This window comes from Notamacropus eugenii, chromosome 2 (assembly GCF_028372415.1).
Source record: "Notamacropus eugenii isolate mMacEug1 chromosome 2, mMacEug1.pri_v2, whole genome shotgun sequence".
NCBI classification, from domain to species: Eukaryota; Metazoa; Chordata; class Mammalia; order Diprotodontia; family Macropodidae; genus Notamacropus; species Notamacropus eugenii.
In genome coordinates this window covers 509,871,994-509,899,164 of record NC_092873.1, presented here as the reverse complement: position 1 = coordinate 509,899,164, position 27,171 = coordinate 509,871,994, and the positions used below count along the sequence as shown (strand labels likewise).

At 43.1% G+C, this 27,171-nt stretch overlaps 1 protein-coding gene across 3 annotated transcripts in view; it reads left to right on the top strand.

Annotated features, from left to right (window-relative positions):
* Positions 1 to 27,171, top strand: part of BEND5 (BEN domain containing 5) — a 906,797-nt gene that overhangs the window by 544,346 nt on the left and 335,280 nt on the right. The gene's annotated exons all lie outside the window — the stretch shown is intronic.

Sequence of the window (27,171 nt, the reverse complement as noted above, 5' to 3'; positions counted from 1 at the left end):
CATCAATATTGATTAGGGATATTGATCCACAGTTTTCTTTCTCTCTTTTTGCTCTCTCTGGTTTATTTATTAAAACTATATTTGTGTCATAGAAGGAATTTGGGAAGACACCTTCTTTACCAATTTTTTCAAATAGTTTATATAGTATTGGAATTATTCTGTAAACATTTGGTAGAATTCACTTATAAATCCATTGAGTCCTAGGGATTTTTTCTTAGGAAGCTCATTGATAACTTGTTGAATTTATTTTTCTAAGGTAGAGTCTTTTAAGTATTCTATTTTTGTAAATATTCATCAATTTCACTTAGACTGTCAGTTTTATTGACATATAATTGGGCAAAATAGTTCCTAACAATTGCTTTGATTTCATTTTCACTGGTGCATTCACCCTTTTCTTTTTTGTTTATTGTTTATTTATTTATTCAATTTATTTATTTTCAACAGTCACTTCCACAAAATTTTAAATTTCAAATTTTCTCCCCATCTCTCCCCTCCCCACACCCCAGGACAATGTGTATTCTGATTACCCTTTCCTCCAATATGCCCTCTTTTCTATCACCTCCCCCCCCCCATTCCCTTCCCTTCTCTTTTCCTGTAGGGTAAGATAGATTTCTATGCCCCATTTGCCTATATACCTTATTTCCTAGTAGCTTTGTCAAAATAATTTTTAGCATTCATTTTTAAACCTTTGAGTTCCACATTCTCTCCCTTCCCCCCTCCCCATCCACCCTCATTGAGAAGGCACGCAATTCATTATAGGTTATATAAAACAGTCATGTTGTGAAAGACTATATTTCCCTCTATCTTGTCCTGCCCTCCATTTATTCTATTCTCTCCTTTGACTTTTGTCCCTGTACAAAAGTGTTTTCTTCTAATTACCCCTTCTCCCAATCTTCCATTTCATCTATTATGCCCCTTCTTTTATCCCTTCCCTCTCATTTTCCTGTAGTGTAAGATAAACCCCCATACCCAATTGAGTGTGTATGTTATTCCCTCCTGAAGTCAAATCTGATGAAAGAAAGATTCACTTATTCCCTCTCTTCCCCTTCTTTGCCTTCATTGTAAAAGCTCTTTCTTGCCTCTTATATGTGATATGATGTACTACATTCTACCTCTCCTTTTCTCTTCTAGTAATTATTCTCAACACTTAATTTTCTTTTTTAGATATCATCTCTTCATATTCAGTTCATCCTATTCTCTCTCTCTTTCTTTCTCTCTGTGTGTATATACATATATATATATATATACATATACATATATATGTATATGTATATATATGTGTGTGTGTGTGTGTCTGTGTCTGTGTGAATATATATATACATATATATATATATATATGTACACATACATCTATATATTCCTTCCAATGTCCTAATACTGAGAAAGATCTCATGAGTTACAAATATCATCTTCCCATGTAGGAATGTAAACAGTTCAACTTTAGTAAGTTCCCTGTGGTTTCTCTTTCTTGTTTACCTTTTCGTGCTTCTCTTGATTCTTGTGTTTGAAAGTCAAATTTTCTATTCAGTTCTGATTTTCTCATCAAGAATGCTTGAAAGTCCTCTATTTCAGTGAATGACCATTTTTTTCCCTAAAGTATTATATTCAGTTTTGCTGGGTAGGTGATTCTTTGATTCTAGTTCCTTTGATTTCTGGAATATCATATTCCAAGCCCTTCAATCCCTTAATGTAGAAGTTGCTAGCTCTTGTGTTATCCTGATTTTATTTCCACACTACTTGAATTGCTTCTTTTTAGCTGCTTGCAATATTTTCTCCTTGACCTGGGAACTCTGGAATTTGGCTACATTATTTCTAGGAATTTCTCTTTTTGTATCTCTTTCAGGAGGTGATCAGTGGATTCTTTCAATATTTATTTTGCCCTCTGGTTCTAGGATATCAGGGCAGTTTTCCTTGATGTTTTCATGAAAGATGATGTCTAGGCTCTTTTTTCATCATGACTTTCAGGTAGTCCCATAATTTTTAAATTATCTCTCCTGGATCTATTTTCCAAGTCAGTTGTTTTTTTATTTAGATATTTCACATTATTTTCTATTTTTTCATTCTTTTGGTTTTGTTTTGTAATTTCTTGATTTCTCACAAAGGCATTAGCTTCCATCTGCTCTATTCTAATTTTTAAAGAACTATTTTCTTCAGTGAGCTTTTGAACCTCCTTTTCCATTTGACTAATTCTGCTTTTGAAAGCATTCTTCTCCTCAGTGGCTTTTTGGACCTCTTTTGCCAGTTGAGCCTATTTTTAAAGGTGTTATTTTCTTCAGCATTTTTTTGAGTCTTCTTTAGCAAGCTGTTGACTTGCTTTTCAAGCTCTTGCATGGCCTGAGACCATTGCATATTTATTTTACAATACTGGATGTAGAAGCCTTGACTTCCTCTGACAGTATATGTTGTTTTACCTCATCCGAAAGGATGGAAGAAAATACCTGTTCACCAAGAAAGTAAACTTCAGTAGTCTTATTTTTTTCCCCCTTTTTTGGGCATTTTCCCAGGCAGTTACTTGACTTTTGAATCCTTTATCACGAGGAGGGTATACTCTGGGGACCTGAAAGTTTTCAGTTTCTCCAGGGTGGCACAATCAAGGGCTCCTCTCCTGGCCTGCACACTGGTCTGGGAGCAACCAAAAACTTTTCTGCCCAGAATTTGTGAGTAGTAGAATTCCCTATCCACAACCACCTCCAACTCTGCCAACACTCTTCCTCCTCACCCCAGAACCCAGCTCAGGGCTAAGATTAAGATCAGCTGCTCAGTTCTCCCAGGGGCTTTTTAGGTGGAGGGCTCCAACAATGGATGCTGCCACTGCAGTGGCTGCTGGTGGTGGAGCCATACCGTGTTCCCTTTCCTGGATGAAAAAGCTTTCTCACTGACCTTTGAAGCTTTCTTTGGTGCTTGTGAGTTGTGGGATCTGAGAACTGCCACTGCTGCTGGGGATTCTGTCCCCAAGGCCTGTTCCAGTCCTGTTCCTGCTGGCACTGAGTGGCCAGGGCTGGGCTGGGACCCATGGCCTGCACTCTGCTCTGTACCCTGTGTGATAGACCTTTCCTGTTAACTTTCCAAATTACTTTGGGCTGAAAATCTTTCACTCTGTTTTTTTGTGGCTTCTGCTGCTCCGGACTTTGTCTAGAGTCATTTTTTACAGGTATTTTATGGACTGTGGGGGGAAAAGCTAGAGTATGTACATCTTTCTACTCTGCCATCTTGGCTCCCAGTTAGTCTAGTTTTCAAGGTATTATTTTCTTCAGCATTTTTTGGGGTTTCCTCATTTTTCATGATTTTCTTGCATTACTCTCATCTCTCTTCCCAATTTTTCCTCTACTTCTCTTGATTTTCAAAATCCTTTTGGAGCTCTTCCATGGCCTGGGACCAATTCATATTTTTCTTGGAAGTTTCGGATGCAGGAGCTTTGACCTTGTTGTCTTCTTCTGGTTGCATATTTTGATCTTTCTTGTCATCAATGATGTAAGAAAATGCCTCTTCACCAAGATAGTAAGAATCAATAGTCTGTTTCTTTTTCTTCTGTTTGCTAATTTTTCCAGCCAATTACTTGACTTTTAACCCTTTGTTATGTGAAGGGCTACAGAAGCAACCTCAGCTTTAGTAGTGACTGCCATCACCCTGGGACTGAGACTGGAGCCAGACCACATTCCCCTCTCAACCAAGTGAGAGACCCTTCCCATTGACCTTTGAAGTTGTCTGTAGCATTTGTGGGTTGAAAAGTCTAGAAACCACAGTCCCCTAAGGCCTGTTCCAGCTCTGTCCATGTTAGCACAATCCACGCCAAACTGCACTCTACTCCCAGCCCAGTTCAATAGACCCTTCCTGTTGATCTTTCAGATTGTCTTGGGCTGAAAGTTTGCTTCAGTCTGTTATTTTGTGGCTTCTGCTGCTCTAGAATTTGTTTAAAGTCATTTTTACAGGTTTTTTGAGGGGTTTGGGGGGAGAGCTCAGGCAGGTCCCTGCTTATACCCTGCCATCTTGGCTGTGCCCCTCTCAAGTGTGTTTCTTGTAAACAACATATTGTTGGGTTCTGTTTTCTAATCCATTCTGATATCTGATTCCATTTTATGGATGAGTTCATCCCATTCACATTAATAGTTATGATTTCTAACTGTGCATTTCTCTCCATCCTATTTTTTTCAGGTTATTATTCTTTCTCTACTATTACCCAGTCTCTCCTCAAAAGTTTGTTTTGCTTCTGGCCACTATCTTCCTTAATCTCCCCTCCCTTTTATTATGCTTCTTCCCTTTCTCTTACCCCCTTCTTCCCAACTTCCTACTTCTCTGTTGACTAAGATACCAGCATATACATACATACATGCGTACATACATATATATGTATGCACATATGTGTATGTATATCCTTATAAAATCGTTCTTGTTTGAACCAGTTCTAATGAGAGTGAGGTTCAAGCACTGCTCACCACTCCTTCCCCCATCTTTTTCCCCCCTCCACTCTAGAAACTTTCTTGTATGCCTCTTCTTTTTAAAAAATAATTTTACCCATTCTTCTTCTCCCTTCCCCTTTCTCCTAGTGTATTCCTCTTTCTCTTTCATTTTTTAAATATTATTCCGACATAATCAATTCACATTCATACCCTCTGTTTATGTACAGTCTTTCTAACTGCCCTAATAATGATAAACTTCTTAGGATTTACATCTGTTATCTTCCCATATAGGAATATAAACAAATTAACCTCAATAAGTCCCTTATAATTTCTCTTTCATGTTTACCTTTTTATGCTTCTCTTGTGCTTGAATGTCACATTTTCTATTCAGCTCTGGTCTTTCCATCAGGAATACTTGAAAATCCTCTATTTCATTAGATCTCCATTTTTTGCCCTGAAGAATTGTACTCAGTTTTGCTGGGCAGGTTATTCTTTATTGTAATCTTGGCTCATTTGTCTTCCAGAATATCATATCCCAAGCCCTCTGCTTCTTTAACATGGTAGCTGCTAAATCTTGTGTGATCTTGACTGTGGCTTTGCCGTATTTGAATGGTTTCTTTCTGGCTGCTTGCAATATTTTCCCCTTAACATTGGAGCTATGGAATTTGCCTCTAGTATTCCTGGGAGTTTTCATTTGGGGATCTCTTTTTAGGAGGTGATTGGTAGATTCTTTCGATTTTTATTTTGATCATCTGATTCTTGGATATTGGGCAGTTTTCATTTATAATTTCATGAAATGTGATGTCTAGACCCTTTTTCTTCATTGTAGCTTTTGGGTAGTCCAGTAATTCTTAAATTATCTCTTTTCAATCTATTTTCCAGGTCAATTGTTTTTGCAATTGAATATTTCACTTTTTTCTATTTTTTAAATTCTTTTAAATTTGTTTTATTGCTTCTGGATGTCTCATAGAGTTGTTAACTTCTACTTGTCCAATTTTAATTTTTTTAAAAAATTATTTTCTTGGGAGCCAAGATGGCGGAGTAGAAAGACGCACATACACATAGCCGAACCCACAAACCACAGAACAGCTAGAGGGGAACAACTCACGGTGAATTCTGCACCCAGAGGCCACGGAATATTGGAGCGAGGGAGATTTCTGTTCCGGAGAGACCTGCAAACCTCTCGCGGGGGTCCTTCGCCCTGTGGACTGGGCGCCGGGACTGGGAGCTGAGTGCAGCCCTGCAGCGGCCGCAACACCGTGAGGAAAAGATCTGAGCGGGCTACGAAGACTGGATATCCTGCGGCCATACGGGTCCCTCCACCCACAGAGGGACCTGCAAACCTCTCGCAAAAGGTCCGTCGCGCTGCAGACGCAGAGCCCAGACCAGACCTGCGGCGGCCGCGGCTCCGAGAGGTACAGATCCGAGCAGGCTTCAGAGACGGGATCTCCAGCGGCCGCAAAAGCCCCACCACCCACAGGTGACGGGGTCGGTGAGAGAGTCTCTTTGGCGGGTTGAGAGGGGAGTGGGGTGCCCCCATGGCTCAGGCCCCCCCAGGAGATAGAAGATGAGAGGCGGCTGCAGACAGGGGCTCCCCAAGCGGGCAGGAGCCTGGACCCATTGTGGAAGGTCTGTGCATAAACCTCCTGAGGGAACTGTGCCTGAGAGGCAGCCCTGCCCCACCTGACCATCTGAACTTAATTCTCACACTGAATAGCAGCCCTGCCCCCGCCAAAAGCCCTAAGGCTGGAAGCAGCATTTGAATCTCAGTCCCCAAACGCTGGCTGGGAGGATCAGGAGGCGAGGTGGGTGTGAGGAGAATATTCAGAGGTCAAGCCACTGGCTGGGGAGAATGCCCAGAAAAGGGAAAAGAAATAAAACTATTGAAGGGTACTTTCTCGGAGAAAAGACACTTCCTCCCTTCCTTTCTGATGAGGAAGAACAATGCTTACCATCAGGCAAAGACACAGAAATCAAGGATTCTGTGTCCCAGCCCACCCAATGGGCTCAGGCCATGGAAGAGCTCAAAAAGAATTTTGAAAATCAAGTTAGAGAGGTGGAGGAAAAACTGGGAAGAGAAATGAGAGGGATGAAAGAGAAGCATGAAAAGCAGATCAGCTCCCTGCTAAAGGAGACCCAAAAAAATGTTGAAGAAATTAACACCTTGAAAACTAGCCTAACTCAATTGGCAAAAGAGGTTCAAAAGGTCAATGAGGAGAAGAATGCTTTCAAAAACAGAATTAGCCAAATGGAAAAGGAGATTCAAAAGCTCACTGAAGAAAATAGATCTTTCAAAACTGGAATGGCACAGATGGACGCTAAGGACTTTATGAGAAAGACAGTTATCACAGAACATAGCGAGAAGATTCGAAAAATGAAAGATAATGTGAAATATCTTATTGGAAAAACAACTGACCTGGAAAATAGAATCAGGAGAGCCAATGTAAAAATTCTGGGACTACCTGAAAACCATGATCAAAAGAAGAGCCTAGACATCATCTTCCATGAAATTATCAAGGAAAACTGCCCTGAGATTCTAGAACCAGAGGGCAAAATAAATATTCAAGGAATCCGCAGAACACCGCATGAAACAGATCCAAAAAGAGAAACTCCTAGGAACATTGTGGCCAAATTCCAGAATTCCCAGGTGAAAGAGAAAATATTGCAAGCAGCTAGAAAGAAACAATTCAAGTATTGTGGAAATACAATCAGGATAACACAAGATCTAGCAGCCTCTACATTAAGGGATCGAAGGGCATGGAATAGGATATTCCAGAAGTCAAAGGAACTAGGACTAAAACCAAGAATCACCTACCCAGCAAAACTGAGTATAATACTTCAGGGGAAAAATTGGTCTTTCAATGAAATAGAGGATTTTCAAGCATTCTTGATGAAAAGACCAGAGCTGAAAAGAAAATTTGACTTTCTAACACAAGAATGAAGAGAACCATGAAAAGGTGAACAGCAAAGAGAAGTCATAAGGGACTTACTAAAGTTGAACTGTTTACATTCCTACATGGAAAGACAATATTTGTAACTCTTGAAACATTTCAGTATCTGGGTACTGGGTGGGATTACACACACACACACATGCACACACGCACACATACATAGAGACAGAGTGCACAGAGTGAATTGAAGAGGATGGGATCATATCTTAAAAAAAAAATGAAATCAAGCAGTGAGAGAGAAATATTGGGAGGAGAAAGGGAGAAGTTGAATGGGGCAAATTATCTCTCATAAAAGAGGCAAGCAAAAGACTTATTAGTGGAGAGATAAAGAGGGGAGGCAAGAGAAAAATATGAGGTCTATCTCATCACATTCCACTAAAGGAAAAAATAAAATGCACACTCATTTTGATAGGAAAACCTATCTCATAATACAGGAGAGTGGGGGACAGGGGCCCAAGTAGGGTGGGGGGGAGGAGGGAGGGGAGGGCATGGGGAGGAGAATGCAATCCGAGGTCGACACTCATGGGGAGGGAAAGGATCATAAGAGAATAGAAGTAATGTGGGACAGGATAGGATGGAGGGAAATATAGTTAGTCCTATTCAACACCACTAGTATGGAAATCATTTGCAAAACTACACAGATTTGGCCTGTATTGAATTGCTTGTCTTCCAAGGGGAAGGGGTGGAGAGGCAGGGAGCTAAAGAAGTTGGAACTCAAAGTATTAGGATCAAATGTAATGTTCTTACCACTGGGAAATAAGAAATACAGGTTAAGGGGTCAAGAAAGCTATCTGGCCCTACAGGACAAAAGAGAAGATGGAGACAAGGGCAGGGAGGGAGGATAGAGGAGAGAGCAGATTGGTCACAGGGGCAATAAGAATGCTTGGGTTTGGGGGGGGGAGGTGATAAAAGGGGAGAAAATTTGTAACCCAAAATTTTGTGAAAATAAATGTTAAAAGTTAAATAAAAAAAAAAGAAGAAGCCGTTAAATCCAACTCTCTCATTTTCCAGAGAAAGAGCTGAGGTCCAAAAAAAAAAAAATTATTTTCTTCAGTGATCTTTTGTACCACTTTTTCCATTTGACCAATCCTGCTTTTTAAAGAGTTCTTTCCTTCAGTGAATTTGTGTTCTTCTTTTACCATTTGGCCAGTTCTTTTTTACATTGTTATTTTCTTCAGTATTTTTTGTGTCTCTTTTACCAAACTCTGTTAATTCTCTTTTCATAATTTTCTTGCATCACTTTCATTTAATTTAATTTCTCCTCCTCCTCTTCCTCCTCCTTCTCTTTCTCTTCCTCTTTTTCTGCCTCTTCCTCCTCTTCCACTTTTTCTCTTTATGATGACTGATGGAGGGGTGGAGGAGACATTTCATGCAGGTAGGGACAGTGATGACCAGCTTCTTCTGTGTTTCCATCTTCCTATTAAATGTGATGGTCCCAGGCCTGTCTCAAGGTAGAATAAAGTCCTTGAGGAAGCAGGGTGTTTCCCATCACTGGGGTTCTCCAAGCAGGGACTGGACAGCTTTCTTGAGGAAGGCAACTGAGAAGATTCCTGGCAGGGCAGCCCTCTGAGCCCCTTTGGTCCCCAGGATTCTGTCATCCTTGCCACTGCTTGTTTCCTTGGCCTGCCATGCCCACTGCCATCTCAACCACTTCTCTGCTGCACAATTTCCTTTACTCATCCTTTAAAGCCACCCCCTCTGGGAAGTCCTCCTTGCTCTCCTTGTTCAGTATTAACCTAAAGCCTCAGAGAATGCTTTGCTCATGCCTATAGGCACCTGCAGTCACCTGCCTGTGTCTTTTCTGCCCCTATATATGCTGTGAGCTGATGAAGGCAAGAAGGCAAATTCTTGTGGTTATGATCTAAACCTCGTATCTTCCCAGTGTCTAGCACTGGACTCTCTGCCCAGCAAGGCCTGAATAATTGTTCATTGAAGTGGAATTTTGTGGTAAGGGGCAGAAAAGAAACCTCAGCAATGTTTCTCAACAAGTGCATCAAAGTTTTGTGTCTGTTTCCTTTGCAGACATCTACCTCCAAACAGATTGTGGGCCATCATAATGACCCTGGGCCCTCAAAATCTGGGCCAGTGGAGCATAAGCTCAGGGAGGGCAATCCAAGTTGGAAAGATCTTTTGTATAGACCTAATGATCAATTAATCAATCAGCTGGTAACTCAGCAGGAACTTTTAAGGGTCTCCTATGTGCCAGGTCTTGGGTTAGGTGTTGGGAACACACAAACAAAAAGGAAAGTGGTAGACTACATCTAGCATCTGTAGACCATCTCAGGTAAGCTTAGAGAAACTCTCCTCCAGAGTTGAGTCACTATCAGATGAGGTCTTTAGGGCAACCTAGAATAATGAGATAAGGTATGAAGAGACCACCCACAAGTATAGTATTGAAAGACAGTATAGGCAGCCCAGGCCTCAGGGTTAGTAATCAATCTATCCATCAGTGTGTGTCTATCATGCACCCACTATGTGCCCAGCACTGTGCCAGGTCTGTGGAAATAAAGATCAAATGGAAGCAGCCCCTGCCCTCGGGACCTTACAGTTTGTTGAAGGAGGCAACTTGTATACAATTAAGGATAGGTTTAATACATATAAAGAAGACCTAAAAAAATCTGGAGGAGAGTGGGCACTTTCAGCAGCCAACTAAAAGGTTTCACATACGTAGTTGTGCAGGAGATGAGTCTTGATGGAAGCCAGGGATTCTAACAGGAGGGGGAGTGATCCAGGTGGACAACCACCAATGCAAAGGCACAGAGTGGGAGATCGTGTTGGGTGAGGAACAGGAAGAAGGCAGTTTTGGTTTGACAAAGACAAGAGTGAAACAGTGTTCACCTAGAAATATAAAGCCAGTGCACTTGAGCCAGCATTTAGCTTGGTTTGTTGCTGTTGCTGTTATACCAGGGAAAATATGCTGCCTGCTCTGGCTCACCAAGCCCCTTCCTCTGCTGTTCTCTGGAACTTTTCAATGAGAACCGTGAGTGCATTGACATTACCATGAGCTCCATGTTATAAGAATGCCTAATGTTTATGGAACTGCCATAATTTAATTTATGTTTATCTGTAGTGAATCCTGGGCTTCTTATATTGGAGAGAGAATTCAGGAGACAGGAAATGTTTAGGGGAGAACACGTTACAGTAGAGCAGAGCTCTCTTTCTTTTTTTCTTTTTGTACAATATTCCCTCAATCCTTGAAGAGATGGAACAAGGAGTAGGTCCAATCCCTTCTCTCTCTCTCCTTCCATCCCTTCTCATTCTATCTTTCCTTCCCCTCCTTCTCTCTCTCCTTCCATCTCTCCTTCTTCTCTCCTTCCCCCCTTCTTCTCTCTCTTCCTCCATCCTTCCTTTCACTTTATCCTTTATCCTTTTACTTTGTCCTTTCCCTTTTGCCGTTACCATTCTACTTACCTTGTTACTTGCTGAGTGAAGCTGGGGACAGACCAGTCACTGCTGCTCAGTTCTTGAGGTCCCTGCTCCTGTCTCTCAGTCTGTCTCACACAGACTATGTACCCCCTTTAAAAATTCCTGGGCATGACACAAGTCTGACTTTGGGCTCAAAGATGACAGTAGCCTCAGATGATTCTCAGGGTTGAGATGGAAATGCTTGGCCCTCTGAACTGAAAATTCAAAGATGCTCATCAGTTCTCCAACCCACATAGCATAAGAATATACAGAATGAATACAAAAAGAACGCCTGTCAGTTATGGAAGGGGATGCCAGGGGATCATGTAGAAGATGGTGCTGGAGCTGCATGTTGAAGGCCACCATGGTTGCCAGGTGGTGGCAGTGAAGAGGACATATATGCCAGAGGGAAGGTGGATTAGCCCTGCTCTTGGCAGTGCCAGATCCCAGGACTACAGAGTCAGTGCTCTCAGTGGTGACTGTGCTATGGAGGCACCTGAAAGCAGAGCCCCATAGAGGAGGTCCTTGTGTGCCAATATACCACTGGACACATGACAGGCTCCAAACAATGGAGAGAAGATGCAAGCATGTCTTTGTGTAGGGAAGATTATGTCAGCTCCAGAGATGATTCTTGGGGATGAGGAGAGAAGCAGCTTTAAGAATGGGAAAGAGTTAACCTTCACTAGTTGCCCCAACATGGTGGCCTTGGAAGCCCAGCCTCTAGCTCTCTCCCCTCCAGGTCCTGATACCCTGGGAACTACAGGGCTAAAACATCAACCCCTCTTCCTAAACCTCCAGGCGGTGCACTCTATGTTCTGGCAAATTGGCTGTTTGTTCCTTATTTCTTCCAGAGTTTGGGACAGAATGGAGTTAATGAATGAATGAAATCATTGATTTAAACTTCTGTGTTAACATTTTCCCAGCACTTGCACGAGGATGAAAATATTAATACATCTCCAAGAGGCTTCCTTTGCCATTCTAATGACTATATTAAACTTTCAGATATAGTAATGAAATTCTAATTATTTTAGAGAAACAATTAAAACAAAAGGTGATGAATAAATCTTTGGAAAGGGCCAGAGAAGGCTCCCTCAGCAACCCAGACAAGGAGCTGGAGAAGAATTCCTCAGGGGAGGGGGAGTACCTAGTGCTGGAAAAACTGACCCATAATTACATAAGTCACCAGGCCTAAGGACTCCTTTTAGAGGCAACAAAACCGCAGGCTACAGGTTATAATATAGCTGGAAGGGTATCATTCTAGGGGATGGACTTGATTAGCTGAGAAGAGTCCTGGCAACTCAACATTATTATTTTTTAATGGGTGAATGGCTTCATTAAAGTCCTCGGTGGTCTGTTTAGTAGGTGACCCAATGCTGAGAGAAATAGCTATACTACTGGATGACCAAGTCAGGATTCCAAAAGATGTGTTCCTATTATATTACCTTAGAACATTGTACTGAATCTACTAAGAGTGAAATTGAACATTTTATACTTGGATTCAATAAAACCAATTTAACAAGTAAAAGTGTGAGAACCTTGGCTAGATAGTCATTCATCTGTGAAAGATCTGGGGGCTATAATGGACCACAAGTTCCACATGAGTCACAGGTCCTATATGACTGCCAAGAAAGCTAATGGGATCTTGAATTTCATTAGGTGGCTTTGAGCAGTGTTCAATGCTCACGGTTCAGCTCCCTCTACTCTGGGCTCCATAGTTTAGGGAAATAGTGCATTCACTACCATTTAATTTCACAAGTAATTATTAGACATTTACTGTGTATAGGGACTCCTATAGGATAAGAGCTATTAATGATAATAATGACTAACCTCTAAAGAATGCTTTAAGGTTGGCAAAGCGCTTTATAAATATCTGATTGTATCTTCATAGCAACTCGAGAGGAATCTTAGCTGTTCTTATCCCGGTTTTTCTTTTTCACAGTTGAGTTAACTGAGGCAAAGTTTAGGTGACTTGCCTAGGGTCATAAAACTGTGTTTAAGGCAGAATTTGAACCCATATCTTCCTGGTTCCAGTTTCATCTCTCTTTACCTTATGTATTTCTGCCTAGGCACTTCTATTTTATCTAAAAGGCAGTAGGGAATCTCAGGAGATTTCTGAGCAAGGGCGTGATGTGGGCAGAATTTTGCATTAGAAAAAGTATTTTGGCAACTTTTTGGAAACCAGAGACATTTGAGTCTCATTTGAGACCACTAGGAGTTCCATAGAATGAGAGGTGGTAAGGGTCCAACCTCCAATGGTGGAGATGCAAGAGGGGAGAGCTGATGATGGGAATGGAAAAAGTTGTAGAGATACCATGGATGGGCATTAGCCACTTGGGGTCTTCTAACCAAGTATTTACTGGGAGCAGGTATCTGGGACGTTGTGCCACTACTCAGGCCTGCAGCTTGAGAAGTTGAGACCTAAAGTGTAGTTGGATGCAACATTGCTGGTGGCAGCACTACTCTCTCTGCAGACCCTGGCCGGCATCTGTTATGCATGTGATGGAGATGCACAGACTGTCTGTGCTTTTCTGAAAGTACGTCAGTGAATATCATCTGGTCCTAGAGGCAATCATCCACACCAACATGCTTGTGACCTGCAGTACACAGTTTCCTCATAGCTGATCTCCCAAGGGTTTGTACCTACCTCCTGACAGTCATTCTGTGTTTACTATGAATGAGTTTAGGCTACAGACATCTGTGTATGTCTTGTACCACACCTCCCTCAGTAGGATGGTAGTTCCCTGAGGGCAGGAGTCATTTTCTCTTCTGTCTTAGTCTCCCTTCTGGCACTGAGAAGGCATTTGGTGAATGCTTATTGATTGACCTGAGATGGGTATCAGATGTCAGGGCTGAGACTGATTTAGGAACAAAGAACATACAACATAGAACATCTTTGCAGATTGAGGTCTTTGAAGATATTGTTACCCAGAGAGAGCAAGGAACCTTCCTGGGGCCACAGTTCTAGGTTGAGTCAGGACCAAAATGTAGGTCTTCTATGTCTAGTCCCAGGCTCCTACCTCTTGTCTTTGGCTGCCTACAAAATATCACTGGTGAGAGGCTGGTTCACTGATTGATGAGAGGGTCTGTATCCACCATCTCCTTTTCCCAGTCAAGTTGTTCTGACAGAGGTAGAGCAAACCCCCATCTCTCATAGCTGTTAAGGCCTGAATCCTCATTGCTGGAGATGACCCATCTTCCCCATGGGGACCAACGAAAGTGGGTAAAGGACACCATTTAGGGTGAAGTACTCCAGAGGGAGGTGACTGACAGGATGTTGGCGTGCTGGTGTCAGGAAGGCAGGGATCCTCCCCCACAGCGGGACTCGGCAGGGCTTTCAAAGCTCCACGACTTTTCTCAGGTGATGGCAGCTTTGTTGAAGAGAGCGCAGCATTAGTCATCCAATCAAATGCTTTCCCTTCCTGTGATGACACATACACTCTTAAAATGGAGCAACCTTGTGAGTTGGGTTTTTCCCCTCAACTTCATTTTTCCCTCCCCCAAGAGATCAGTGTTGCCAAACAGAGATATCAATCGCTCACAGATTCAGTCTTGGAGCTGGCTGGTCCACCTTTCCACTGCCCCCTGGGACCAACCAGAACAAGTCAGTGTAGACCATCTTCCCCAAGACCACCATCTTTCAGATACATGAACTCAGCCAGCATGGCCTCCTGGCACCTTCTCTTTTGTCTATCCCTATTTTGTTCAGCAACTCTGATAGATGAACTTTGGCCTGTGGGTCCCCTCCCTGGAGGCTTCCCACTCCCTCCCGGTGCCCCTCAGTGCATCTTTCCTCCTTAGACTGTCATCTCCTTGAGAACAGAGCTGTCCTTCCTTGTGTTTATATTCCCAGAATTTAGCGCAATGCCTACTACATGGTAAGCAGTTGATAAATAGTCAGTCTGCCTACTTACCCATCTACTTATCTATCTGCCTCTCCCATCCTCCTTTGCTCCTCTCTCATTCCTCATCTCCCGCTCTCTTTAATTCTCTTTCCTCTTCACCTTTACTCAAAGTGCTATCCAGCTTGCCACCATCCTTCTCACACTGTGGTGCACAGAACTCAACACAGTTCTCTCGAGTGAACCTGACCAGGGCAGATGGTAAAATCACCTGCTTGCCCTGCATGCTCTCAGCCGCTCTCGTGTCTACCCAGGATGCAGCAGCCCTCCTGCAGGCTGCCCCCCGCACTGCTGCTGGATATTGAGCATATAGTCCACTAAAGCCTCCAGGTCTTTCCAAAGGGACTATTGCCTGGCCACACCTTCCCCCATCGTGCTTGTAAAGTTGATTCTTTAAACTAGAGTAAAGAAACAGCAACCAAGCCTTTCATTTAACTGTTGTTCATTGTGACCTTCTTTGGTCCAGGGCAATATTTTAGCCTGTTGGAATCTTTTGTGTATCTTGCCTCTGTCAGTCAGCCCAGGGGACTCCTTGTTTTGTGTGATCATAGCCCACATTATTGTAGCACTGAATTGTAATCATTCAGATCGAGCTTTTATTAGGCACCTGCCTATATTAGGCAGGCTCCATGCTGGGGGATGAGGACACAGAGACAAAAAGGACACATCCCTGTCCTCCAGAGCTAACATTCTACTAAGGGGATACAACATGGATACGGACAAGTGAGGCGAGCCTACTGAGGAGCATAGAGGTTGTGACCCCAAAGTATAGACATGAAGTAAATACCAGCTAAGTGGGGCAGGAAGATCGCTGACAATGTCTGGGGAGAAATCTTAGGGAAGATATTCTCCTTGAGCTGAGCCTGGATGGAAGTTAGGAATCAAGGAGAGAAGGGAGAGAGGGAGGCAAGGAAGGAAGGGAAGGAAGAAAGGAAAGAAGGGAGGAGGAGAGGGAGCATTTATTAAGCACTCACTCTGTGCAGAGCCCTGTGCTGAGCACTGTAGATACAAATAGAAAGTCTCCCAGGGAGTTCACATTTCAATAGGAGGAGATGGCACATGGAGGTGGTTTTATCTCCAGTGGCCTTTAGGGGACGTTGAAGAGGCCCATTTATCTGGACAGGAGGCAGGAAGGTCAGACTGAGGGGAGTCGTAGAAGGTCCTTGTTCAGTGAGGTGACCTGATAATTCAGGATGTAAGGGCCTGAATGGTGGTGGGGAAGAGAGAGCTGGCATGAGAGACATGGTGGAGGGAAAGTCAACAAGAGCTGACACCTGATTATATGTGGTGATAGTGGGTTAGGGAGAAGTCAAGAAGAATTTGGAGGTTACGAATCTAGCCAGTGAGAAGTATGGTAGTGATCTGGACAGAAATAGAACAATTAGAAAAGGGGTGAATTTAGGGGAAAACATCTGTTTTGTTTTGGGTATGGTTGGATGATTGTGGGTGATCTAGGTGTAGATGTCCAGTAGACAGTTGGAGATATGGGACCAGAGTTAAATTAATAGAGAGGTTAGTCTGGGTATATAGATCTGGTAATCATTTGCATAGACATGATTGAACTCATGGGAGATAATGAAAGAGAGACAAACAGACAGAGAGAGACAGAGACAGAATAAATATAAAAAGAAAAGAGAAGATGATCGGGCCTTAGGGGGCACCCACACTTCGGAGGTGGGAGATGGAGGATGACTCAGTAAAGTTGACTGAGAAGGAACAGTGAGTCAGAGAGGAAGGCCAGGAGAGAATGTTGTCATGAAAACTGAGGAAAGAGACAAGTCTTGGAGGAGAAGGTGGCCAACAATGTCACAAGCTGTAGAGGTCATAGACAATAGGGTCCGAGAGATTATCAGATATGACAGTTACAAGATCACTGATGACACTGGAGAAGGCATCATCACTTGAATGATGGACTCAGAAGTCAGGTTGTGAGTAACTGAGGAGTAGCAAGTAAAGAAATTAAGGCAATGAGGAAATAGTTGTGTTTTTTCTTTCTAGGAGAAAATGTCATAGTACGGTCTTCAAAGGAGATCCTACAGATATAACTTTCCCTATTCAATCAATCAATTATAGGATTATAGGATTAAAATTGGAAGGATCTTAAAGGTCATCTGCCACAACTTCCTCATTATTACAGATGAGACCATTAAAGTCCAGCTAGGTTAGAGGAAATGTCCAAAGTTAGGGAGCAAATGTCAACACTGAGGTTTGCTCTCCAAGCTGAGTGCCTTTCCTGCTATTCCGGCTCCTTCCTGACAGCCAACAAACATTTATCAAGTGTCTGTGATGTGTTGGACTCCATGCTCGGTCCTGGGGATACTCAAATGCCCTGGGATCTTACTTCTTCAAGAGTTCCCTTTGGTGATGCAGGGTGAAGCCCATCCAGGCTCTGTGACTCTAATCTTTGTTGAGGAAGTCCCCCCAGCATGCCGCAGCCCCTTTTCCTGCTTTCTGTTCACATCATGGGGGTGCCAGGGGAGCTCTGTGGCTCTGTGCCTAGCATCTCGTGCTCTCACCTCATGACCAGCCCATCTTTTCTCCCTGTCATGCACTTCCTTGATTATGTCCTTGACTCTTGGTCTTCCTCCTAGTCTCTCTTTTTCCTGTTGCAGCCTGCTCATACCCACCATGCATTTTTCCAGTGCTTTCAGTGTTATGTTCATCTTTAGTTCTTCAGAGTCATTGGTGTTCCAGGTCTCTCTGCTGTGGAGAGAAACTAGTAAAGTATTGGCATCAGAAAGATTGGCCCTTGCCTTCACGGGCAGCTTGGGGTCAGGAAGAGTGCTCTACAACTTAGTGAAAGCACCCCAGACTGCTCCCCCCTCCTTTGCAGTTCTGGACCCACCATCATCCATCTCTACATTATTCCATTGCCGTGTGAAGATGCTGCTGAATGAGCTCACAGTGCTGATAAAGATGCTTGCCTTTGGGACAGTCTTCCATTCTGCCAAGTCAAATACTTTCTTTTTTGCACTTAACCAACAGTAAACATGATAGGGTCTCATTTTCTCTACACCTCTCAATCAGTTGTGAGATGATAATGATAAATCCATGAGAAAGCCTGCTTGCTCCTGTGAATGCCCGCTTGCTCCTGTGAATGCCCTCCTCCAGGATCCCTGCAGCTCCCATACAGATGACCCCCATAAAGGTTGTGAACAGATAGGAAAGGAAGCAGACAGGTCATTGGTTGTCACTATTCTCCTAGCGCCCTGTAGACCCCAGTAGCCTTGCTGTGGGGACTCTCTGGGTTAGCGGGAGGGAGGATGTGAGGGTAGCTTCAAGCATAGACTAGAAACGTCTCATCCCATGTGGCTGCTTTGCCCACATTTGCTCTTTATGATGCTGTTTCTGCATCTTCTGACCAAGTATGGCATTTCGCTGTCCTTAGTAGAGAAGGAGAATCCTTGCCATTTTTCTCCTTATTGGATTTCTCTGTTTTCATCCTTGATTGCCCTTAGGATGACTTTGCTCGGGTGGGTCTTTTTGCCAACATCTATTTAGAATATCTTTACCCTCCACTGCTTCTCTCTGCTTTATGACATGATCCTGCTTATAATCATTCAACGTCCTTTTTAACCTTTTAAAGACAAATTTCCATTCTAACCCATAGTCACCTTGGAAGCCATCTCTCTCTGTTTGCTGACTAAGGTGATTTCTGGGCTATCTTTTTCTCCTTGTTATAATTAATTTACATTTATTTAACTTCTGAATGAAATGATTAGAGTCCATGACAATGTCATTTCTGTTTTCCCTTTCCTAGTTTCAATAGCTTGTTTAAATAATTCAGAGTTAAATCTTAATCGTATGTCTTTTTTCTTATTACTATTATATTATTACTGTCATTATATTATGTTACTACCATATTATGACCAGGTCTTTTTTCTCATTACTGTTTACTTTTTGTTGTTATAAATTCCAAAAAAGTTTCATTACTGAGTGTCCAGTCCAGTGGTGATGAGTTTCTCTGTAGTAGTCAGCTAGGCCAGTCCTTGGAAGACAGAATCGTTCTGTTGCCAGAACCATACTCCAAGCCTTTCCACCCTGGGATAAGAAGTCAGAGTCTGTGCTCCCATGGCATGACTTTCCAGGAGCCCAGGGGCACCTCCAGGACAGAGGACACAGTTAGCATTGACAATGAGATGCTGAAGGCAGAAGCCAGAAATACAAAGATTAAAAACGAAACAATTTCTGCCCTCTATAGGGGAAATAACATGTAAGCCTATGTAAGCATATATGTAACATGTAAGCACATGTAAGCCTATACATGATAAATACATGCAGAACAAATACAGAATTACTGTAGCAACATGCGCCGAATATGACCTTATTGTCTTGGAAATGTTCTCTTAGAAGGAATTCTTTGTTCTTCGTTCTTGGTTTGATCAGATTGATCATCACCCTGCCTATCTGAGAGTTCTTTTGAGTTCTTATGGTTAACCTGACTTTTTTAAAAATGAAGTTTATGTCACCATCTTGTTGAAAGTGCCATTGTCATTTCTAAAAAGAAATCAGGGAGATTTCTATAGTTAGATTCCATCTTTTTTAGATAAAAATGCAACAGTTTGAGAGGGAAGACTTGACCCTGAGAAGTTCAGAAAAGGCTTCATGTAAAAGATGGGGCATGAGATTCATGAGTCGAGATGGAAGACATGATTCTGTGGAGTAGTGGGGAAGACAGGGGCCTTCCAGGCATGGGGCATAGCCACTACAAAGACACGAGGTCCAGAGATAGAGAACTGTGGGTGTGGGGCAGAGAAAAGGCCCCTTTGGTGAGAGCCTCGATCAGGAAAAGGGGAATGATGTCCACCAAGGTCACCTTGTGAAGAGGCTCTTCAATGTTATCCTCAAGGCTGGCCTTGGAATTCTAGCTGAGTTGCTGTGGAACTCCTGGACTTTGCCTGGGTTTGTACCCTTACTGGCTCTGATGACAACTTGCCAGGCAACCTTGTCCAAATTCCCTCATCTCTTGAAATGTCATATTACAGTGGCCCCCCACTCAATAAACTCCAGCAGCTCCCTTCTCCTCAGAGATCTGTGTTTGGCAGCATGCTGTTTAACTTTTTTATCCATGACCTGGGTAAAGAAATGGGTGGTAGGCTCATCAGATCTACAGATGGCACCAGACTGGGAGGGAGAGCTAACTTAGTGGAGGACAGAGTCAGGATCCCAAAGTGTCTTGGTGGGTTGGAGCCTTGGGCTGAATCTGAGCTGGTGGAAACTCTTCCATTTGACTTTGAAGTGTCAGCTTCACAAGTACAAGCAGTCAGCAGTTTGCCTAAAAAAATTCTGGGGGTTGAGTAGACAGCAGCTCAGTATGAGTCAGTAGTGTGATGGGGCAGCCTTGGGCTACATGAAGAGAGACTTTAAATCTGGAAATGAGGAGGTAAAAGGACCTGCTGTCTCATGCCCTGGTTTGCCCACTTTCCAATCTGAGTGCCACAGGAGGGCAGCCAGGATAGGAAGGGGATGTGTTCATGACACAGGAGGATCATTTGAAGGAAGTGGGCATGTTTAACCCCTCATGGGCATGTGCTAGCCTTCCCAAAGAATTTGCAGGGTGTCATGAGGAAGAAGGGTTAGACATTATTCTTTCCTGTTTGGCCCTGAAGGGCACCATGGTGAGTACTGGGTTGGGTGGAAGTTGGGGAAAGACTCAACTCTGCTTTACAATGAGAGTTGTCCAAAAGTGAAATGTGCTGCCTTACGAGGTGGTGAGCTTCCTGGAGAGTCTCCAGCAGAGGCTAGGATGCTCTGTGACAAGGGATTGGCCAAGGGGATCCTTATTCAGAGACAGGTTGGGCTAATGCCTCTGAAAGCTTTCCCACTCCAAGGGTTTGTGATTCCTCACTTCATGCCCCCACCAGACACTAGCAGGCTTCACCACTCACTGCTTTGGCTGCTCCATTTTCCATTGATTTTAAACCAAAGTCCAGAGGGTTTGTTGAAGATAGGCATTCTCCCTGTGCATACATCTAAGCTGGAGACAGCTGACATGGAAGAGCAAGGCGGGTGGTGGTATGATTATTTAAATAATTTGATGGGTTTAGCGAAGAGCAGCTGCTGGTTGAAACATGCAAGTGACCTTTGTCAAGGTACCCCAAATAGAATCTTGCCACTACTGTCTTCTTTAATCTTCAAGTTTGGGAGATTCTTTACAAGTTCTGCATTCTACATGTGCAGCGGATAGAGCCCCTTGTCTTGGAGTCAAAAAAACCTGAATCCAAATTCAGCCTCAAATACCTATTAGCTGTGAGATCCTGGGCAAGTGACATAACCTCTCTCAGCCTCCATTTCCTCATTGGTAAAATGGGGATAATAATAGTACCTACTTTCTCAAGGTTATTGTGTGAAACAAATAAGATAATATTTACAAAGTGCTTTGTAAACCTTAAAGTACTGTATGAGTATAGCTATTTTTTATTTTTATAGTGGTTTATGGCTGATCTTATTGGAAAGGCTTTCTTGTTTAATGCCTTATAATCCTGAATTTTTGTTTTTAGTAGATACTGCTTGATGAAAGACACTTATATTCCTGTCTTTTAGTGATTTTTTTCCCAGTCAGAGCTGGGTGTTATACCTTGTCAGAAGCTTTTTCTGCTTCTTTCCGTAATCATATGATTTTTTTTTTGTTTCTTGTTATTCAGTTGGCTCATGTTCATAGCTTCCCTGTTCTCTTTTCTAAGGACCTTCTGAGCTCTGACATTCCATGGTCTAAGGACCCTCTTGAGGTTTGGCAGATGGAAGTTAAAAATCTTGGAGCTGGTTGGGACCTCAGAAGCACCTGGTCCAGCTAGGACTTGGTTGCTACATGTCCACCAAGTGATCACCAAGGCTCTCTGCTTGCAGGCCTCCAGGGGGACTCTACCATCTCCCCAGGCACTTCTTTCCCCTTTTGGACAGTTCAGCTTTTTGGGGAGATTGTCCTTCCATGAAGCCTCAGCTTATCTCTTTGGGTTCAGTGTCAAGGTCCAGGATGGCAACCTGCAGATTTAATAAGCAAACCATATATCTCTTTGTCTGGGTCATTGATAAAAAACATACTGAGACATCTCACTAGAGAGCTCCCTCATGGTGATACCGACCCATTAATAATAACTCCCTTTCTCAGCCCCTGCTGGAGGGGTAAGGGACAAGGGCTGGACTTGGGATTTCACTGGTGTAGGGACCTTCTAGTGAGGAAATCCTTTCTCCCAGAGCCAGTCAGCATCTTCTCTACCACTTACACTCTTAGGGAGCTGCCAGGAGCCCTGAAAGCTTATGTTAATGTTAAGGGGTTGGCTTGTTCAGGTCACTCAGTCAGCCTATGTTGGAGGTCTTCCTGACTCTGGGGCCACCTCTCTATCTACTGTGCCACACTGCCTCTTGCCCTCTTTTTACAGAGAATGAAGTTGCTCCTGGTCATACACACAGCTGGCAGCTATCTGCTTGAGCTGGCATATTTCCAGAGCATCAAGATAAAAGTCAACAGCTCACACAGGGAGAGCTATTAACAAACTGTATTGCTCCTCAAAACAGCTGGCCACATCTTTGGGCCTGTGTGACCATGATGGGTGGGGGCAAGAGGTTGGGGGGAGTGGCTTCATATTGATTATGAAACTGGTTATTTATCAACTGTTGTGTTCAGAACCCAGATCTCAGCCTTGAGGGAAATAGAGAGCCTGACTTGAGGGAAGTAAGGATTAGCAAGACCTAGTCAAACTTATAAAAATATAAGTCATTCCCCAATCGATAAATGGTCAAAGGATATGAACAGACAGTTTTAAGACAAATCAAAGTTATCTGTAGTCATATGAAAAAATGCCCTAAATCACTATTGATCAGAGAAATGCAAATTAAAACAGCTCTAAGGGATCACCTCACACCTATTAGACTGACTAATTTGACAAAAAAGGAACGTGTTGGATGTTGGAGGAGATGTGGAAAAACTGGGACACTAATGCACTGTTGGTGTTGTTGTAAACTGATCCAATCATTCTGGAGAACAATTTGGAACTATGTGCAAAGGCTATAAAACTGCATACACTTCAATCCAGCAATACCACTACTACCTCTGTATCCAGAAGAGATTAAAAAAGAGAGAGATAAAAGAACCTCTTAGTACAAAAATATTTATAACAGTTCTTTTTGTGGTGGCAAAGAATTGAAAATTGAGGAATGGCTAAACAAGCTGTGGTGTCTGATTGTGCTATAAGAAGTGATAAGCAGGCAGATTTTGGAAAAACCTGGAAAGATTTAGATGAACTGATGCAGAATGAAGTGAACAGAACCAGGAGAGTGTTGTACACGGTAACCAGAACATTGTACAAAGATCAACGCTAAATGACTTAGCTATTCTCAGCAATGCAATGATCCAAGACAGTCTCAAAGAATCTGTGATGAAGCTTGCTATCTGCCTCCAGAGAAAGTGCTAATATTGTTGGAATACAGACTGAAACGGGCTATTTTTCACTTCATTTCATTCTTGCATAAAATGACCAATATGGAAACGTTTTACATAATTGCGCATGTATAACTTATATCTGATTGCTGACCGTCTCAGGGAGGGGGGAGGGGAGGGAGGGCTAGAATTTGGAACTCAAAACTTTCAATAAAAGTATTTTTAAAGCATAAAAGAAGGGGGCAGAGCCAAGATGGCGGAGTGGAAAGACGCACATACACATAGCTCCGAACCCACAACACATAGAATGGCTACAGGGGAGTAACTCACGGCGAATTCTGCACCCAGAGGCCACGGAACATTGGAGTGAGGGAGATTTCTGTTCCGGAGAGACCTGCAAACCTCTCGCAAAAGGTCCTTCGCGCTGCAGACTGGGCGCCGGGACTGGGAGCCGGGACTGTGAGCTGAGTGCAGCCCTGCCATGGCCACGGAACCGAGAGATACAGATCTGAGCAAGCTTCAGGGACAGGATCTCCAGCGGCCGCACAAAGTCCCTCCACCCACAGGTGACGGGGGTCGGTGAGAGAGTCTCTTTGGCGGGTCGAGAGGGGAGTGGGGTGCCCCCATAACTCAGGCCCCCCCGGGAGGTAGAAGCTGAGAGGCGGCTGCAGACCGGGACTCCCCAAGGGGGCAGGAGCCGGGATCCATTGTGGAAGATCTGTGCATAAACCCCCTGAGGGAACTGAGCCTGAGAGGTGGCCCTGCCCTGACCTGACCACCTGAACTTAATCTCACACTGAATAGCAGCCCTGCCCCCGCCCAAAGCCTTGAGGCTGAGAAGCAGCATTTGAATCTCAGACCCCAAACGCTGGCTGGGAGGATCAGGAGGCGAGGTGGGTGTGAGGAGAATATTCAGAAGTCAAGTCACTGGCTGGGAAAATGCCCAGAAAAGGGAAAAGAAATAAGACTATTGAAGGCTACTTTCTTGGAGAACAGGCATTTCCTCCCTTCCTTTCTGATGAGGAAGAACAATGCTTACCATCAGCCAAAGACACAGAAATCAAGGCTTCTGTGTCCCAGCCCACCCAATGGGCTCAGGCCATGGAAGAGCTCAAAAAGAATTTTGAAAATCAAGTTAGAGAGGTGGAGGAAAAACTGGGAAGAGAAATGAGAGAGATGAAAGAAAAGCATGAAAAGCAGATCAGCTCCCTGCTAAAGGAGACCCAAAAAAATGTTGAAGAAATTAACACCTTGAAAACTAGCCTAACTCAATTGGCAAAAGAAGTTCAAAAAGGCAATGAGGAGAAGAATGCTTTCAAAAGCAGAATTAGCCAAATGGAAAAGGAGATTCAAAAGCTCACTGAAGAAAATAGTTCTTTCAAAACTAGAATGGCACAGATGGAGGCTAAGGACTTTGTGAGAAAGCATGATATCACAATACAAAACCAAAAGAATGGAAAAATGGAAGATAATGTGAAATATCTCATTGGAAAAACAACTGACCTGGAAAATAGATTCAGGAGAGACAATTTAAAAATTTTGGGTCTACCTGAAAGCCATGATCAAAAGAAGAGCCTAGACATCATCTTCCATGAAATTATCAAGGAAAACTGCCCTGAAATTCTAGAACCAGAGGGCAAAATAAATATTCAAGGAATCCACAGAACACCGCCTGAAAGAGATCCAAAAAGAGAAACTCCTAGGAACATTGTGGCCAAATTCCAGAGTTCCCAGGTCAAGGAGAAAATATTGCAAGCAGCTAGAAAGAAACAATTCAAGTACTGTGGAAATACAATCAGGATAACACAAGATCTAGCAGCCTCTACATTAAGGGATCGAAGGGCATGGAATAGGATATTCCAGAAGTCAAAGGAACTAGGACTAAAACCAAGAATCACCTACCCAGCAAAACTGAGTATAATACTTCAGGGGAAAAAATGGTCTTTCAATGAAATAGAGGATTTTCAAGCATTCTTGATGAAAAGACCAGAGCTGAAAAGAAAATTTGACTTTCAAACACAAGAATGAAGAGAACCATGAAAAGGTGAACAGCAAAGAGAAGTCATAAGGGACTTACTAAAGTTGAACTGTTTATATTCCTACATGGAAAGACAATATTTGTAACTCTTGAAACATTTCAGTATCTGGGTACTGGGTGGGATTACACACACACACACATGCACACACGCACACATACATAGAGACGGAGTGCACAGAGTGAATTGAAGAGGATGGGATCATATCTTAAAAAAAAATGAAATCAAGCAGTGAGAGAGAAAGATATTAGGAGGAGAAAGGGAGAAATTGAATGGGGCAAATTATCTCTCATAAAAGAAGCAAGCAAAAGACTCATTAGTGGAGGGATAAAGAGGGGAGGTGAGAGAAAAACATGAAGTCTACTCTTATCACATTCCACTAAAGGAAAGAATAAAATGCACACTCATTTTGGTAGGAAAACCTATCTCACAATACAGGAAAGTGGGGGACAAGGGGACAAGCAGGGTGGGGGGGATGATAGAAGGGAGGGCATGGGGAGGAGAATGCAATCCGAGGTCGACACTCATGGGGAGGGATAGGATCAAAAGAGAATAGAAGTAATGGGGAACAGGATAGGATGGAGGGAAATATAGTTAGTCCTATACAACACAACTATTATGGAAGTCATTTGCAAAACTACACAGATTTGGCCTATATTGAATTGCTTGCCTTCCAAAGGGAAGGGGTGGAGAGGGAGGGAGGTAAAGAAGTTGGAACTCAAAGTGTTAGGATGAACTGTCGAGTAATGTTCTTGCCACTAGGAAATAAGAAATACAGGTAAAGGGGTATGGAAAGCTATCTGGCCCTACAGGACAAAAGAGAAGACGGAGACAAGGGCAGAGAGGGATGATAGAAGAGAGAGCAGATTGGTCACAGGGGCAATTAGAATGCTTGGGTTTGGGGGGGGGAGGGGATAAAAGGGGAGAAAATTGGTAACCCAAAATTTTGTGAAAATGAATGTTAAAAGTTAAATAAATAAATTTAATTATTTAAAAAAAAAAGCATAAAAGAAGATGAGCATGGCCTGGTTCCTGCCCTCGTGCATCCCACAGAGCTCCCTGGGTAGGTGGTGTTGGGTGGGTTGGGGAAGTGGAGGTGCACAGAATGGATCCATGCTTTCACCATTCCCCCAGAATAATCCCACATTGTTTCTCTTTGTATCCCCAGAGCTTAACAGAGTCTCTGCACAAGGGAAGAGCTCAATAAGTGATTTTTTACTCACTCCCTCATAGTTTCCAGAGGAAGGCACACAGAAACCTGAGACAGTCGAGGTTGTCTCCTTCCCTTCCTGGCCTATCATCTCCCCAGAAGTTTTCCTTCTAAGTTCCAAGGTCACTTCCAGCTTTGTCATTCCATGTTGTGTTCTGAGATCCCCATGGCCCTGCCACTGAGTGGTGGAGGGTTCACCCTAGCTCTGATGTCCTCTGTCCTTCCCAGCTTTGATGTTTCATGGTCTGTGCTCTAGGCAGAGTGTGGGCAGTCAAGCTCAGATCTCTGGGCAAACTCTCAGCCTCAATGACCTTATCTGTAAAGTAGTGATAATAACAACACTTGCTTCCCCGGGGAGTTGTGAAGATCGCATAAGGTAATACATGCAAAGAGCTTTTCCAGGCTTCTCGCCATCCCTGGGAACGTTCATTCTTTGGGTTGCAATGCTCGTTAAGGCCCCCCATTCCATCTTGGACATCCCTTGGGATTTGCTCGATGGCCCTGCTTCTCAGTCCCAAATCTATGCCACAATTTCCTGCCTTTTTGGTTCTGAGTATGCTTTTTCAATGTCAAATAATTCTTTGGACTCTAACATGAAAGTGACTTCTCTGACAACATGATGGTACAAGTCTAATCTGAACGGGCAAATGCTTTCGAATGAGTTTGAATTTTACTCATCACAAATGGCATCTATACACATGAGTGAAAAAAATAACACATGTATGTTACTTCTGTGTGTGTGTGTGTGTGTGTGTGTGTGTACAAGACACATCATCCATTCGATTCCCCAAAGGTATCCTTGCTTATGCTTTCCATTGAATAAAGCTGTATGTTTTGTTAGAGCTAAATGATGATCATAAAGAGAATGTTGGATGTGTTTGGATTTGTGGACCCCT